Source organism: Sorghum bicolor, chromosome 7, assembly GCF_000003195.3.
Source record: "Sorghum bicolor cultivar BTx623 chromosome 7, Sorghum_bicolor_NCBIv3, whole genome shotgun sequence".
In the NCBI taxonomy this organism is placed as follows: Eukaryota; Viridiplantae; Streptophyta; class Magnoliopsida; order Poales; family Poaceae; genus Sorghum; species Sorghum bicolor.
In genome coordinates, this window is record NC_012876.2 from 58,675,513 (window position 1) to 58,687,710 (window position 12,198).

Here is a 12,198-nt window from a genome sequence, read left to right on the forward strand (position 1 = left end):
TAAAGAGCCTAAGGAAAAAATAATTAGTTAGTAGGTAATGTTGAATAAACACTAAGAAAATGTACTTTTGTTTTTCATGGATGACGAAGAAAACCATTAAAATAAGGAATATATAAAGCAATTCATAAGAATTGGAATTAAGATTAAAATAGAACAAATGGACATATATAGAATACAATCTTAAAATAAAATTTGAAATGATAACAAAGATATTCAGTACTACATTAGTTAGTGAAACAATTTTCTCATGGCTCAAGTTATAATGATGAAGATTCATTTGTAGTATATTTAAAACTACATGCAAATAGGGATACAACTCTATATTTGAGTGTACCATGGGCACATCTCTAGAGTATCTTCTTTGCAAACAAAATTTCTAAGTAAAATAAAATACAATTTTTTATTTGAGGGAATAGACAAGTTCATTAACAAAGTAGCAGAGACACGCTTCACATCAAAGGCGGAGCCAACAATTTTGATTAAGAGAGACCGAACAATTATGATCGTATTTTTTAGTGTGATAAAATATACATATATAATTATATGTTTCAACAACTTTTAAAAAAATTACACTATTTATAACCAAAATCATATTTAATAAAAAATAGGTGAAATTGCAGCCCCCCTCCGCCTCTGCTTCACATACATATATGTCATGCTAGAAATATGTTCTGGTGGCTGCACACTGAGAAACTTACCCAGACAACTGACAGTACCAAACAACAACAATATGCAAGTCAAGAATCATGGTAGCAAGTAATGACACAAAAGAACTAACTTTGGTTGCATTGAGAGAAGATCATATCGAACATTTTACTTGGAAGTAGGGCATGGAAGCCATCTATATCACGTTGATGTTGGATCAAAATGAAGCAGTAAAGGAGCATAATGCCTTTGATTTTGGGAGGAACATGAGAATGATTACTTTTGACAAGAATAAACGTATTTAGGGCATTGATTCCAACTTAGTACAAAGGGCATCGGTCAAAGTGGTTGCACACTCAGACTCAAATAATCAAGCATCAATAAGTGGAAAGTATTGATTTTCATATGCAATTAATAGTGTTTTTGTGTTGAGCAATACTTCCTCCTTCCCTTTTTAACTGTCCTTCTCAATTCCAAAAAAAACTCAAACATACTCAACTTTGACTAAATATATGTAGGGTATAAATATTAATATTTTTGGTACATAATTTATATTATTAGATAGATTTGTTGATTGTCGAATCTATTTTTATAATAAATTTATTTAGAGATACATATGGTGTTAATATTTTCTATAAACCTAGTCAAATTTAAAGAAAGAGTAAAATACACTGGCGGCCCTTTAACTTGTTAGCCTGTGCCACTTTGGTCCATGAACTTGCAAACCCGAAAAAGTGACCCCTGAACTTGTCCGTCTGTGCCACTTTGGTCCATGAACTTGCAAACGCGAAAAAGTGCCCCCTAAACTTGTCGACCTGTGCCACTTTGGTCCATGAACATGCAAATACGAAAATAACACCAGCTGCATGACACTGTTTTGCCACGTGGCCGCCTCTGGTAGGCAATGCATGGCACTGTTTATGGTGTTGACATCAGCTGGGTGCCATGCATGGTCTACCAGAGGCGACCACGTGGCAGAACAGTGCATGCAACTGGTGTTATTTTCGTATTTGCATGTTCATGGACCAAGGTGGCACAGGTCGACAAGTTTAGGGGGCACTTTTTCGCGTTTGCAAGTTCATGGACCAAAGTGGCACAGACGGACAAGTTCAGGGGTCACTTTTTCGAGTTTGCAAGTTCATGGACCAAAGTGGCACAGGCTGACAAGTTAAAGGGCCGCCAGTGTATTTTACTCTTAAAGAAAGTTTGACTAGCACGAATATCATAGCTACACTTAAAAAGAAACAAAGGGAGTGTGATTGAGCCATGAGATTTGTGGTAATGAACGGTATTAGGTCCATGAATTGGGCGACCTAAGAGTGATGCACAATGGCTTCAAAGAGAGATGACACTAACAACGTTTGTGGTATTAATTCCTTATTGTTGGAATTCTTGCAGTCTGACGGTGTACTCCACGCTATCTTAAATCACTCAACTCAACAAATATTTATTCACCATGCACTACTAACACGTACAATATATAGCTACCCTCCATCTTGTGCATAAGAAAATTGAGATGACCAGGATAAAACTGCATATAGTAGCGAGCACGAGGCACAAATCATACTATTTATTTACCAGCGCACTCTTGGTAGCTAATTGTATATATACACAAATATACGTGAACTAAGCATAATTCAGCTGGTTACACACTTTGTTCGCTGATTTGTTGGGAGAGAAAAACGCTGCTGAATAGCTGATAAATTCAGCAGATAAACTCAAGTGAATAGAGATCCAACAAATATCTCCAGGAGATGAAATATTGATCTTGCATCTATCCAGGAGATCTGCGAGAGATCCAACAAACCTGCAGCAACCATTTGAGCAAATAATCTGGTGCCTCTTGGTGCTTTCAAGCAGTATCTTGCCGGCTGTTCACAGATGGAGCCGCAAAGGGACGTGGAGCTCTGCATGGACGACAAGCAGGCAAGTACTTCCTGCGTCGTCGTAGCAAGCAAGCTAGCTGCTCCCTTGCAAGCGCGGTCAGACCAACCGCGCGCGCGGCGGCCCTTCCCGCATCTGAGGAGGCGCGCCGGCGACAGCGCGGTATGTCCGGCGTGCGGCCGGGATCACGTGGCCGGTAATCTCAGGGGAACGTGCGTCACACACTCGAGCGAGCGCTCCGGCCGCTTGTGTGGTTGGTTGGTGGAGAGGGACGAAGAGGGGTACGGTAGAGGAGTAGAGCTCAGCGCACGGCATGATTGCCAGCGACAGAAACCTGATCAGCCGGGGTGCATGGCGGAGAGAGACAACGGCGGTGGTAGGGATGGCACTCCGGCGACGCCGACGTGGTTGGAACCATTCCCCTCTTCAGGCTTTGTTTGGATGTAGTCGGATTCACATCAATCTACATGTGTTGGTGTGGATTGGAGTGGAACTTGAACTAAATTCCACCCCAATCCACTCCAATACATGTGGATTGAGATGAATCCGACAACATCCAAACAAGGCCTCAAGGATTTGCTGCTGATGTGATAGATGGATTGATGGAGACATAAATCGAATTGTTTTATACATATTCTCTGATTGAAACTATATTTTTTATATGATCATAGTGTCTCCAAAACAACACTGAATTTTTTTATAAAAAGAAAGTGTGTCCAAAAATAATATTTTGGTATCACAAAATTATTCTTGTGTTTCCATTATGTAACACAAATACACTCGTTTGGAGCTTGGAAGTGAAACTTTATGGCTAAAATGCATTCTCACTATTGGAGACTCTTTTACAGCCTCCACAATAAACGTCGTCGTAATAGATAAAATAGAGATACACACCTACATCCTAAAAATCTCATAAAAATTAGAAACATGCACCTAGCGTACAACCGTTTCTCAAATCGCCCACAATACCGAGGGCGTATGTATACGAGCAGATACAATAATGGATTTATAGCCAAGCTAATGCTGATGTGGAGGAGAGAAGAGAGGAGAAATATGATAGTCTAGCTCTTATGTAAGCACCCAGCTGGGCACGGATGCATAGATAGTTGTGGGTCCAGATAGTAAGTATTATGAGAAGGAATAGGAAAGAGAAGATATTTAGAGACAAGTATAAGACAATTTATTGTATAACTTGTCTCTAATTACTTGGCTTATAGCCAAGCACTTGGCTCTATTATTGACCTTGCTCTACGAGGCATCGTGGCGGTGCATGCAATTGCCAAAGCAGCATGCAAGCTAGGAACCATTTACTCTTTAGCAACCAAACGACGCCGCTGCGTACAAGTAGTACTCCGTCCCCTTCATATACATACTCTGCGTTTTTCTAACTATGGCATTGTCTACCAGTGAGGGAGTGGCCAAGGCGCCTGTGGAGAAGCACTAGTTCGTGGCGTGAACTATGTGCCAAATTCTTTGACGCAAGCGAAGACAACAACAATGGTGTAGAGGTTCAATCAATCTGCTCCGACGGCAAGAAAGACTCGTGGCCGGCGGCGCGGTGCTAATCGCAACGTAGAGTTAATGATCCCCGAATTCTCCTTGGCAGTACCTGTACCCGGGCTCTCATGCCGGGTAAAATGGGCAAGGGAGTAATTCTACAGTACACTATTTGTCATTGATAATATAACGTCCTACTTTGCATCATTGCATTAAGCATATCTTCATGAGCATGATCTCGAATAAAAATGCTATTTGAAAATCTCGTGTTAATTAGAGGTCAATATGACATTTTTGTGGCGTCGGAAGGTCTGGCCCTAGCCACCTGACGAAGCAGCAAGTCACTAGAGTCTAGTTAAGTAGCAAAGACATGACCGTCAGACAAATTAGTGTGAAACATCGAACAATCCAATAGCACCCAGTGACACCTAAGACAAGCAAAGTTCAAAGTTGTCCACTTCATACCCACTTAGGGCTCACAACATGACTCTCCACACCTCAGTAGTAGTGCCACTTCCCTCTCTCCCTCCCTTATGATCTTCTTCTTTGCACTCTCCCTCTAGCAAGAACCAAGAACAAAAAAGAGGAAGGATCAAGAAAGAAGAGGTGAAGGAGGAGACCAAGACCAGCTCAAGCAGAGCAATTAGTACAATCTGAGCCCACCCATTCCTGGGGTTGGGGTTTTCCTCAAGCCCCCTTTCTCTATGCTGAAAAGTACCAAGGAAAACTTCATCAACAAACCTCTACCCCAACTTCACCATTGCATATGTCCTTGAGTCCTTCGGTAAGCCCTAAACCAAACCCTACTAAAGCCAACCATAGGATATAATCACCAAAAGCTCAAACCTTGGTAGGTTAGCCATGGATGACCTAGAGCTTCACCTGGCAAAACCCAACCAATATACCTTCATGGATGTGTCCTAGACCCTCTTAGTAACCTCTAGAAACAAACCCCTTAGAAAACCATGTTCCGATCTAATGTCGATGAGCTCAAGACTAAGCTTAGTGCCTTCATCATGGCTAACGGATAATCTAACACCGCACATAGGATGGTCTACCAAACCTAAAACCATATAGTAGAGACTTACTAGTTTTTGTTAAACCCCCTTAGATGGCTCATGGATGGTTGAGCATCCCAAACAAATCCTGAAGAGACTTGTGAGTTTCTATCTATAGCTTCCATGTATTTAGCTATGGCCAAATAGTCTGAAGCCCTTAGGAATACTCTATAGAGTTAGAGACTTTGCCCAAATCCCACAGGCAGTCCAATAAATGACCCTTGGCGTGTACAACTAGTCACAACAAAGTAGAGAGATGTTTGGACCCATTGGATGGTCCAAGACTTTGTATTAGACAGTTCAATCTACCACTCTAGAGAAATGTAGGCTCTATACAACTCTATTCTAACCTATCGCTAGACGGAGCTCCACATACGGCAGGGTGGGACAGTTGCCCCACCTATTGCCGGTAGGGAGCCCCCAGTAGTATTTTGTTCTTCCTCTTTGAGCCGACTACAAACTTATCCCTACACTAGTATAGAAAAATTAATGGAGGCGGTTGTTTTGGATTAATATAGGCGGGTTTTTGCAACCGCCTCGAATGGAAGGCCTCGGTTAATGGATGGATAACGGAGGCAGTTATCCTGCCCACCTTTGTTAAACATTTAAATAAAATAAAAAAAGCCCTGACAAGCCCAATCGAGCCCACCATCGAGCCCATCGCCATCACATCCACACTGCCCTATCTAGCTCGAGGCTCCCCATCATGGCCGCAACCGCACCCGTCGTCACTGGATCTAGGACCGCGGTGGCCGGTCTAGCCCTGCCGTCACTAGATCTGAACCCCTATCGTCGGAGAAGGACCGGCCAACTATAGATCTGTAATGAGGAAGAGAGGGAGAAGAGAGAGGGAGAAGGGGAGAACTGACCTTCCCTAATCTGGGCCCTACGAGCCGCTGCCACTGCCGCCGCGCCAAAGGAGAGGGAGGAAGGAGCCGAGGGCCACAATACCACCTAGATCTGGGCCCATGAGCCGTTGTCGCCGCCTTGGGCCCAGCACACCACCGATGCTGTGCCAGAGGAGAGGGAGGAGGGAACCGAGGCTGCGCCACTGATCTGGGCCCAAAAGCCGCTATCGCCCCCTATGCCCAACACGTCGCGGTCGCTACGCCGGAGGAGAGGGTGGAGGGGACCGGAGGCCGTGCCACCGAGAGAGCTCTGGCCCCTCGTGCTGCTGCCCTATGCCCAACACGCCGCCATCACCGGTGGGGACTGCCCTTGTGCCACACCAAGAGAGGGAGAGAGAGGAGGGGCAAGTGAGGGGGAAGAGTGGCCTAGGGCTTGTTCTCGGATGGAGGAGAGGGAGGCCGCGAGGAGGGAGAGGGTGGGTCGCTTGGGCGCTCAGAGGCGACGACAGCGTGCGAGAGGGAGGAAGAGTGAGAGGCTCAGTTTGAGAAACAAAGGAGTGGGGAGGAACCCTAAGTCTTATGGAGGTGGGCATGTTTAGGCCTTGTTTAGTTCGCAAAAATTTTCAAGATTCCCTGTCGCATCGAATCTTTGGTTGCATGCATTGAGCATTAAATATAGACGAAAATAAAAACTAATTGCACAGTTTACCTGTAATTTGTGAGATGAATCTTTTGAGCCTAGTTACTCTGTGATTGGACAATGTTTGTCAAATAAAATCGAAAGTGCTACAGTAGCCAAAAACCAAAATTTTTGCAAACTAAACAAGGCCTTAGCCAACCGTCTCCGAAAATATATTATTTTGGTGGCAGTTGCCATAAGGTGTCCGCCTCCGTAAATCAGCTTCTAGAGGCAGACAAAAGTGACCCTCTCCATAAATAAAAATACCCACATACGTTAATCGTCACATAATAATGGTGACCAGTAAAATATGTGCCCGCCTCCATTCAAAATATAGCGATGCCACGCAAAACAAATCTTATACTAGTGCTAACAGAAACTGATTTTAGAGGGGTATTATTACCCCTAACAGAAAATGGTTCTTTTTTAGCCCAAACTCCTAATGTACAAGTTATAATATTTGAACTCTATACAATGCACTCACACCACACACACGCACACGCCTAGAACTACAACCTGTACAAATCAAACGTCCTACACCACACACGTGCGCGCGCGCGCACACACACACTACAGCCTATATACATCAAACGTCCTTTTGGAGATCAAAAGGGTATGAACCCATTGTGATGCCCATTTCCGCAATAAGTGTGAGAATTAATTCCGCTTATCAAAGGGTCTTACTTTTGTCCACGCGTGTGTAGAAGAGTAGTCTTCCGAAAAATATCATGTCATAAGCAGATTTTGAATGGAAAACTTGAAAACCAATGCTCGCTTTGTCAGGGAGAAGAATCAAAATGCTCGTCACAAATAGTTGGAATAAATTAAATATAAATATAATGGTGACAAGGACGCAGAGGAAAGGAAAAAAGGTCCTTCACTCTACAAGGCACGACTCAACGCCTTGACAAACCCAAGCGCACAAAGGCACCGGGCATGCAAGAGCAGGGAGTTAACACCGACCTCCACAAGAAAACACAAAATTAATCAAAAGGTGAGCTTGACCTCACAGGCACCAGCTTAAGAATAAAACAAGAAAGTTTCAAATTAGCCACTAATCTGCAAGAGCAAGAACAATCCTAAATTGTGGAGCATCCTCCTTTTTTTAGATAAAGGTGGAGCATCCTCCTTGATAAGGAAAAGCTAAACCACAGCAATGACGAGTCATTTGTTGAAAGGTTCTCCGTTTTTTTTTTTTTGCTTTTCTCAAGAGTATCCCATCAAAGTAAACCATATGATGCCATCAAAATCATATCTCTGCATTCATTTTTCCGTGTTTTCCTTCTTCCTCCTCCTTTCCTCGACCATCCATGTTTCAAATCGGATTGCACAGTGTTTTCCATATGAGTCAATCCAAACTAGGCAGCGGATGAAGAACGACCAGACTTCCTCGGTAAACAGAAGATGAGCGCACTAATATATTCCTATTTCACATGTCCTTTCTGAAAGACAAGGTTTTCTAGTAATTAGTATAGCATACTATAATAAGATAAAATAATGGTCAAAGTATATCTTTAAAGATTTTCAAATGCTAATAAGAATTATAAGAAATAGAGGGAGTTCAATTTTATTAGAATTTTATTGTCACGGGTCTCAGGGTTTATTGATTTATAAATATTCCCTCCATTCGCCCAAAATTATAGTTTAATTTAACTATGTCCTAAGTCATAATTATCTAATTTTGATTAAGTTTGAGCAAAACATAGTATCATCTATAAGTTCTATTATTAAATACACTATCGAGAATATTTCATAAAAAATGTAATGAACCATATTCTAATATTGTCTATGTCGATGAAAATTTTTCTATAAACTAAACTAAAGTTAGAGAAACTTAACTTAGGACAAAACTAAAGTGAACTATAATTTAGAATTGAGAGATAATACCAAATAAATATGCCTAGCCTAATTAAATCCGACATTCAAAAGGGTAATTTGAAAACTACGCTCTTCACCTTAGGAAAAATAGTAATATAAGCATCTGTTTGGATGCCAAAAACTAAACTTTAGCCATCAAAACTCTAGTCTTAGATATCAACCGATCGAACTAAAAGTGAACTAACTTTTGTTCTGTTTAGGACCCAACTAGCAATTAGTTCATTAGTTGGCAAATGCCGATTAATATGGACTACAAGGTATAAATGAGTTGATGTCTAGAAAAGCTACTTATATTTAGTCCATATATCCAAGCAGCACTGGACTGAAATTTAGCCATCTAAACTTTAGTCTAACTAAATTTTCATCCACTTAAACTTTTAGTTTTAGATGATCAAACAAAGCCTTAATGCGTTCAATATCCCAACTAAATAAGGCGGCAAGAACCAAAGAGAAGTACAAAGATCACTTAGAGCTAGCAAGGCTAATAATACAACCTTGTACTGGTTGTACGGAAATTTTACAGCCCATCCATCTGCCGATCCATATAATAGTTGGCTCACCTAGGAGACCCACTTGTCTCTCACAAAATTAATTGGTTCTTATGTGTATGCCGATGGTAAACTTTCAATCTGCTTCTCTTCTATCTCCACTACCAAAGCAAATAACCCACATACAATTCTTTACTATACTTGCTCTTAGTCGGAAAATGCAATAAAAACGAGGCATACATTTACCGACATTAGAATTTACGTTCACTCTTTCTATATGAAATATACGTCGTACAATATTTTTATTAGACTTAGTACATAGTCTAGTGAATTAAGTGTAACTTGGTGGGCGGGTTAGGTTACTTAGGCCAGTCTCAATGGGGTTTCATTAGAGTTTTATGCACATTAAATATGCTGATGTGGCGCTATATTAATGAAGAGAGAGATGATAAGAGTTTCATGGGAGTAGAGAGAGTTTCATCCCCATGAAACTCCTATGCACTGTTTCCAAAATATTGATGTGTTGGAAACTATGTCATGAAACTCCCATTGAGGATGGCCTAGTGAAACTTGTCTTTTTGTATTTAAATCCTTGACGCAAGCATTTATATTTTTTTTCTAAATTTATTTTAAGATTTAACAACACTATTTTTACTATACTTTGACAGTGAGACGCCTATAGTATCATAAATCTTTTTATGTATATAAGTATACTTTTGTGTACCGTAACTTGTCAAAAAAAGTGTGTGTACTTTTATGAGATATATATATATATATATATATATATATATATATATATATATATATATATATATATATATATATATATAGATAGACGGGAAACTATGAAGTGTGAACAGTCTGCCCTACCTAGGAAAAGTGACTTTTGGAGTGTGCCTCCATCAGGCCTCAGCTTTGCTTCCACTGTTCATGGTCCTAGACTCGGTCTCCCATCATGCATGCACTTGACCAGAGAAGCTTCTACTTAATATCCATCGTAAGTCGGAACAAGAACATGCATTTGAACATGTAACTGCAAAATGGAAGCCACTACCGTTGTAGCCAACTTGGACATTCCAAATTCCAACGCAGGTGTGGGTGGAGGACTGGCCTAGACCTAGTGTAGAAGCACTTAAAGCATGACCTCCGGGTCTCCCCACCTTGCACAGACTGTTTGGGCAGGCATTGTTGGGGCATCTGATGCCGCCGTGCTTTCGGTGTCCACCGGTGAGTTCAATTCAACCGACGACGACGAATCCCCTCGCGTCGCGTCGCGTGGCGACGACCGTCGACCGCGCTTTCAGGGATCAGACGCGTGGACGAGCGGTCCTGGTAAAAATTCATCAGCTCGATAGGTCGTCTCTCAAGTCATCCATCGTCCATTCTCCCGTTCTCCTCCGTCCTCACAGCTAGCTTTGCTTTGGTTCATCTGCCGGCGCACGGCGCTGGGCATTGCGCGATCCATCGACGCAGAGCCGAGCCCGAGAGCGCGCGCGCGCGTGGGAACCAGCTAGCAGCCGCGTCGATCGCCTTCGCCTGATACCGACCGGTGCCACAGCCACGGCCTTTAGGCGCGCGGCAAGGCCAAGCAAAGGGCAACCGCGTCGGCGCGGGCAGGCGCACATGGTTTAGGCAGCGGGCATGCAGCAGCAGCAGGCGACGCTCTGACCGCGCGTGCTGCCGCGGATGTGGAGCGCGCGGGACGCGGCCAACAATTGCCAGCCCCAGCTGCTGCGCAAGTGCACACCACGCGCCGCCACATCGCACAGACCAAGGCGCCCTTGGCGGCCCCTGACGCCGGCCTCTAGCCCCACCCGGCCCGGCAAGGGCAGGCATGGTTCCCTACTGCCCTATCACTATACGCCGCGTCGTCTGCAGCACTGCACTGTAGCCCACCGGGACACTTGGGACGCTGGACGCATATATATATAAAAAAAACATGTTGCTGTTGCCGGGGTTAGCTGTGCCCACTGGCACCAGGCACCGGCCTCAGATTGGATTCCCGTGTCCGCTGGGTTAAAGAATTCGCCGGCCACACGTGGGTCGTCGATCGATGGATCGATCGGTCGTCATCGGTGGGTGGGTGATGTGGTCTCTCTCCGTGGTTTTCGTTGCCGCGACTTGGGCGCCTTCGTTCCGCCGTGTGCCGACCGCCGCGCGCGATGTGCAGTGTGCGTGCGTGCGCAGGTGCATGCACGGGGCATTCGATCGGCCGGCACCGGCAGTGGTCCGAATGAATGATGTGGAGCTCGATCAGACCATCGGACCTGCGTGTGTGTGTGTGACACTGGCGGGCTTTTTGCATTGTTGGTGCCTTTTCGCCGTAGTACCGCAGTGTGCGTGCGCGCGCGGCCACACGGTCGGCGGTGGTCAGGATGAATTATTTGGAGCTCCAGAGCGGTCGAGGCAAGAGATCTCTTTGCATGGCCGGTTTGGCTGAGACCGCTGGCTACAGCATGTGTTAGGCAACGCTTAGTCGTGCCTCGATTGGATGATGGATTTCAGGATTTGTATTATCATTAAAGAAAAGGGCCGAAGAGATCTCGCCGCCTGTGTAGTGTGTGTGTGTGTGGATACTCCATATCTATTGGTGATGTTGATAACCAAAATTGTTTATTATTTTGAAGTTTTCAAAATGAGAAACGGACCTTATTATTGCATTTTTCTCGTCAAGATGGTCGAAAAACATATATGAAACATTCAGATCGGAATTCGGATGAGAGAGTTATGCTTTCAAGAAGATGCCTCAACATTGATACTACCGACTCGAACCGGTACTACCGATAACTTGCGATGAATTGACGAAGATGTCGACGTCGGTACTAAGGGTACTACTGATAGTTTGCGAGGATATGGATATGGGTACTACCGACTAGAACCGGTACTACTGATGGGTCTGGATCTTGTTTTTAGATTTCGATCTAGTATGTTCTAAACTCATGAAAAACTTGAAAAATAATGCTTCAAAAGATTTTTCTATTAAGATAAAACTATCTTTATATATAGATATGGGAGGATCATGATCGATTGAATTCCATCTCGTGGTTTCATTGTCGTGAATTTGGCGGCGTCCATCGTGTGCCGCCCGCCGCATGCAGTGTGCGTGCGCAAGTGCGCGGGCATTCGGCCACATACTCTCTCCATATAGGATTCATATGTCGTTTTGGACAAGATTTGAGTCAAACATTGCGAATATAAATCATCAATAACTTTTAAATTAT